We start from the raw sequence: 6000 nt of genomic DNA, 5'->3' as shown, positions 1-6000 counted from the left end.
AAAAAGCCCAGTAAAACAGAATAAATAACACAGAACACACACACATCCAAGTACATTTATCTACCTGCCTAATATTCTACATAACATACAATACAGATGGCATCACCGACCAATGAAGAAAGGATGGATTTTTAGGGGAAAGTAATGAGAAAACTAGCTTATTATATAGAAAAAATAAAGTTAGGTTTCTATCTCATACCATAAATAATAGTGACCTCCAGAGAGATTAGAGACCAATTGCAAAACCAAACTATAAAGCTAGTGAAAAAACTATAGACAAATATCATAGTGATCTCGGAGTGGCAAAAAGGAAAACCTCTTAAACAAGACCCTCCCAAGTAGACGTCACAGTGATAAAGCTTGATACGTTTTAATAAATCATTATTAAGACTTTCAGTTCAGTGAAGTATTTGATGGACAAAGTTGGTAGAGAGTTGATGGAGCAGAAGACATTACCTGTAATGTTTAGAGATGATACTGAACATACCCATAAACACACACAGACACAAAATAGAAAAATGGGCAAAGATAAGAGAAGTCCATTCACTGAAGGAGAAGAAACGTTAACAGTTAACCAGATGTGAAGAGGAGACTAAGCTCATAGTAGTAAAAGAAATCTAAAGGGAACAAAGTAACACATTACATTCATCAGCTTGGCAAAAATTATAAAGAAGGATATAGTTACTCACCCCTCCCTGAAGCTAGCTGTTCCTGAGCAGAGCCCAGAGCCGCCCAGATATTTATTCTGATTTGCAAATTTTGATTCTTTGGTCCAGGTTACAAGAGATTCAGAAGTTGTTTATTTACTGGACGAGAAAAGGGCTCCCTTTGTTGGTGGTACCTTCGTTTTTCTCCAGATTTCCATTTGGTTTCTTCTGGTTGGATCATTACAAATGATTCCCTAGTATGAATTTGTAATCTGCTTGAAAAAAAGGGGGGTGGATATCATTAGGAAGGATGTGGGGAACAGAATTCTCATGCAGAGCTGGTAAGAGCAAAACTGGTCAGTTGATTGGGAGAAAGACTTGGTAGCACTTACAAAAATTAAGTGTGTGACTAGCCTATGATTTAACAATTCTTTTCCTAGGTACCTATCCCTAAGAAACCCTTTCTCAGGTCCATGTAGAGATAGGTGTGAGATTGTTCATTGAAATATTTGTTTGTGTTAGTGAGAAGTTGGAGGCAAACAGATATTCATCATTAAGAGACTGTATGGGTGTAATAAGGGATATGCCTACAATGGTATAGTCAGCAATTAGAAGCTATAAGATAAATGTACATACAGTAATACAGATCTTAAGAACATAGGGTTAAATGAAAATAGAAGCAGAATGAAATCTATAGCAAAATGTTTTATAAATTAAAAAATAACATTCAAATCAATACTATGCATCTTTCAAGGATACTTACATATCTAGGATACTTATATATACTCAATACATTAGAGAAAAAGTTAGGATAGGTATGTAGATAACAGAGAAAATAGGAGGATGTGTAACAGACCATGTTGATGTTAAGCTGTATGGTGGACTTAACTCTGCACCTGTGAAAAAGTGCACATGTTTACTCACACAAAGAAAATTTATTCATTGAACAAATACTTATTGAGCACGTGCTAGAGGTGAAAGAAAACATATCACCCGGATCACACCATTTAGAAGAGCCACTCAACATTCTGTACACCAGTGCTTTTCCCCTACCCCCTTCTTCTATTTCTGAATCTTTGACTCACAAAAATTAAACTTTTCTGCGGAAACACATTTCCCCTTTTGAATGATGCTACAAAACTGCTTTTTGGCCATCCTAAAAATAACTCATTCTACAAAACTGCTTTTGTACCATGCTACAAATGCTACAAAAACTGCTTTTTGGCCATCCTAAAAATAACCCGTTCTCTTGACCGTCATCATCTTGTCTATTTCTTGTGTCAAGACAACATCTTCAAATAGATAACCAAACTTTTTTTTTTTTTGGTATGTATGTATGTATGTTACATATGTATGTATTTTTCCTTTTTAAATTTTGTTTCATTTGATTATACGTATATGCCACATATTCTTTATCCATTCATCAGTCAATGGACATTTGGGCTCTCTCCATAGTCTGCCTATTGTTGATAATGCTGCTGCTATAAACATTGGGGTGCATGTACCCTTTTAAATCTGTATTTTTGTATCCTTTAGGCAAATACCTAATAGTGCAATTGCTGGATCATGGGGTAGTTTTATTTTCAGTTTTCTGAGGAACCTCCATACTGTTCTCCAGAATGGCATTCCTACCAACAGTGCAAGAGGGTTCCCCTTTCTCCACATCCTCGCTAACACCTGTTGTTTCTTGTGTTGTTAATTTTAGCCATTCTGACAGGTGTGAGGTAGTATTTTATTGTGGTTTTTATTTGTATTTCCCTGATGATAAGTGATGTTGAGCATCTTTTCACGCATCTGGATGTCTTTTGAAAATTGTTTATTCGTGTCTTCTGCCCATTTATTTAATTTTCTGAGAGAGAGAGAGTGCAAACAGGGTAGAGGCAGAGAGGGAGAGAAATCCAAAGCAGGTTCTAAGCTGTCAGCACAGAACCTGAGGCAGGGCTCAAACTCATGAACTGTGAGATCATGATCTGAGCTGAAACCAAGAGTTGGATGCTCAACCATCTGAACCACCCAGGCTCCCCATCTTCTGCCTATTTCTTAACTGGGTTATTTGGTTTTTGGGTGTTGAACCTGATAAATTCTTTATAAATTTTGGATACCAACTGTTTATCAGATATATCGTTTGCTAATATCTTCTCCCATTCTGCAGGCTCCCTTTAAGTTTTCTTGGTTGTTTCCTTCACTGTGCCGAAGCTTTTTATCTTGATGAAGTCCCAGTAGTTCATGTTTTCTTTTGTTTTCCTTGTCTTTGGTAATGTGTCTAGTAAGAAGTTGCTCCAGCTGAGGTCAAAGAGGTTGCTGCCTGTGTTCTCCTCTAGGATTTTGTCTGTCTCACACTTAGGTCTTTCATCCATTTTGAATTTATTTTTGTGTATGGTGTAAGAAAAGGCCCAGTTTCATTCTTCTACATTTCGTTGTCTGTTTTCCCAACATCATTTGTTGAAGACTTTTTTCCATTGGATATTCTTTCCTGCTTTGTTGAAGATGAGTTGACCATATAGCTGTGGGTCAATTTCTGGGTTTTCCATTCTGCTCCATTGATCTATGTGTCTGTTTTTGTGCCAGAATCATACTGTCTTGAGGACTATCGCTTTGCAGTATAGCTTGAAACCTGGGATCATGATACCTCCAGTTTTGTTTTCTCAAATGGATAACCAAATTTACCTTCACTTCTCAGTGTAGAATTATTACAATTTATTCTATCCTTCTCTTACAGATGATTTCTCAAAGATTACCAATGGTTTCTTAGTTTTAATCAAGTGGTCTTGTTTTCTGTTTAAATAAATAAGCATTTATTGGGTATATACTTTGATATATAGTATGATAGGAGGTAGTGGCATAAGAAGATTCTAGTACAGTCCCTGTGTTCTAGGAGATTTAATACCCAGTTAGAAAGTAAATATGGACATGGATAATCTTACTATGATGTTCTAATTACAGAGATAAGATGTGCCCAGCTTACTACTGAAACTCAAGTGGGACCTTTGAATTCAGGAAGACTTTTTATAGACTATTCAGTCTGAATGTTGAGAGATGAATGAGGTAAGTAAAATTAAAGACAAGTGGTTCTCAATCCCAGCTGCACATTTGATGTTCAATATTAATGCCTCAGTCCCACCCAAGACCAATGAAATCAAAATGTCTGGGGGTAGAACCTGGGCATATTATTTAGAAGTTTCTCTTTTGATTTTAAGATGCAGCCAGATCTGAGTGCCACAGATCTAGACTGCTACAGGAACAAGAGCAAGGCTACAGCAGGGTAAATGGTAGCCATATGGCTAGTAAGCATCAGAGCCTCCTATTGTGGATTGCCTCACCTGAATGTTCTTACCCACTTCTCATTGCTGTTTCCACAGGACTGAGATGATATTAGGATATGGTGCATTATTCTATGATTAAGCAAATAAACAATTTAGTGGATTAGAACAATGAAATTTTGTTTTTGTTTTTGCTTGCTTTTATTGGGTGTCCTTGGGGGAGGGGTTCCTGCTTGATGTCATTCTCACTCAGGGACCCCCACTTGTGGAGCTTTTACTATTTGGAGCCAGTTTCTCTGTCAGGGGAAGGGAAAATAGTGAACTGTATGCCAGTTGATAGAGACTTCCACCTATAAGTGACCCATGACACTCCTGCCCACAGGCACTGGCCAAATCAAGTCCTGTGGCCATATCTAACATCATGGGGGTGGGTGTGCTACTTCACCATATGCCTGGAAGATAACTGGAATATCTATAAAAATATCACTAAGCTATATGAAATTAAATTGAACTCAACTGCCAAAGGCAGCCAGTTATATTTATCTGAGCTTCTACAATATAATGTGACCTGGAAATAGTTATTTCTTTATATTTGAGCCAACTAGGATATCCCCAGCGAAGTTGAATGATGTACTTTTTTCATTCTTACATCTAATTCTTCCACTTTCAATTTCTTAACCTGTGTTTTGGCCTTACCAGAAAAAACAAGAGTTGGGTTTCCAAGATTTCAGCACTCTCCATATTATTCAGATGGAAACTTTCTTTCATCTTTAGAGGATAAAATCCATGTAACAATGACTTTTTGAACCAGTCAGAACATGTATCCACCCAGGCATCATTTCTCCTTTTCTATTTGTGAGGATGACTTTATAAGGCCAATTGACTCATGCCAGCTTCCTCCTATCTTTGTTTCCATAGCTTATAAATCAAAACAGTATATTCCTAATTCTTCATGATTTCAAAGAACTTGCCCATAAGTAGTCTCATTTAATCCCTAAACCAACTCTGTGGTGAAGAGATTATTCAATCCTATTTTAAAGATGAAGAAATTGAGGTTCAGAGAGGTGAGACAAGGTCTCATGGAGATTTCTGAAATATTTTCGTCTCCTGACAGCCTCTCTCATCTTTTTTCTACTTTGTCATCAGTTTAGCCCTTTAATAAGTCAAAATATTCATTCATTCACTCAACAAGAACTAGTTATCTACTGGAAGCCTGGCATGGGGCCAGTTGCAGGGGATGTATATACATAGTCCCTTGTCCTAGAGGAGCGCTCTGTTGAAGAAGATGCTATCTGCTGTTCAACCAACAGCCTTTCCTTCTTTTAATTTCCTTCTTTAATTTTTTTCGCAGGAAACCAGTATATTCAATTTCTTGATTTCAGAGACCTTAGGTCCCTACCAGAAGCTCAGCAGATGGCCCTAATTGGTTGAAACCAGTCATAAATATGTAATAGGATAGATTTGAGTGTTGACTGGTGGTCTCGTTCTGGATAATAAGTTATAAGGGGAATTTGCTTAGAAGAGCATTCCTTTCCAAATAAAAGTCAAGGAATGATGATTTGAAAGCTACTATGACTCTTCTTTCCGTTTCCCAAAGATGAATTCAATGTTTGGAAGTATATTAACCCTTCCATGTCCTTGTTGTGACAAACAACATGGGCCTAAGTCCTTGAGATATTTTTGAATTCTTGGGTTGCCTACATCCAGACTTCTTGTTATGAGAGGAAAAACAAACACCTTAAATATTTAGGCTTCTGTTGATTGGAATTTCTGTTATGCACAGTTGAATGGATTCCCAGGTGATTCAATGGACTATTTTGGTGACCAACTAATACACAAATTCTTATTTGTATTACAGTTCTTAGTCTTTGCCTGTCTACCCCAGCCACTTCTGAGGGACTGTACCCCATCCATAGCTCCAATTTCCTAAATTACAAATGGAATGACTGAGTTCTGCACAGTGGACCCTTTCTCCTCATGGACAAGGCTGATCCTAGGATAGCCAACTACCAATCTGCCTTTGAACTATAGCCTGGGCCTACCATAGAAAATGAGAACTTAAGGGACTGGAGTTCTCTTTCAAGAATTTGGAA

This window comes from Panthera onca, chromosome A1, assembly GCF_046562875.1.
Source record: "Panthera onca isolate mPanOnc1 chromosome A1, mPanOnc1 haplotype 2, whole genome shotgun sequence".
Taxonomy (NCBI): Eukaryota; Metazoa; Chordata; class Mammalia; order Carnivora; family Felidae; genus Panthera; species Panthera onca.
The sequence above is the reverse complement of the archived record's forward strand: the minus strand, read 5'-3'. Positions refer to the sequence as shown.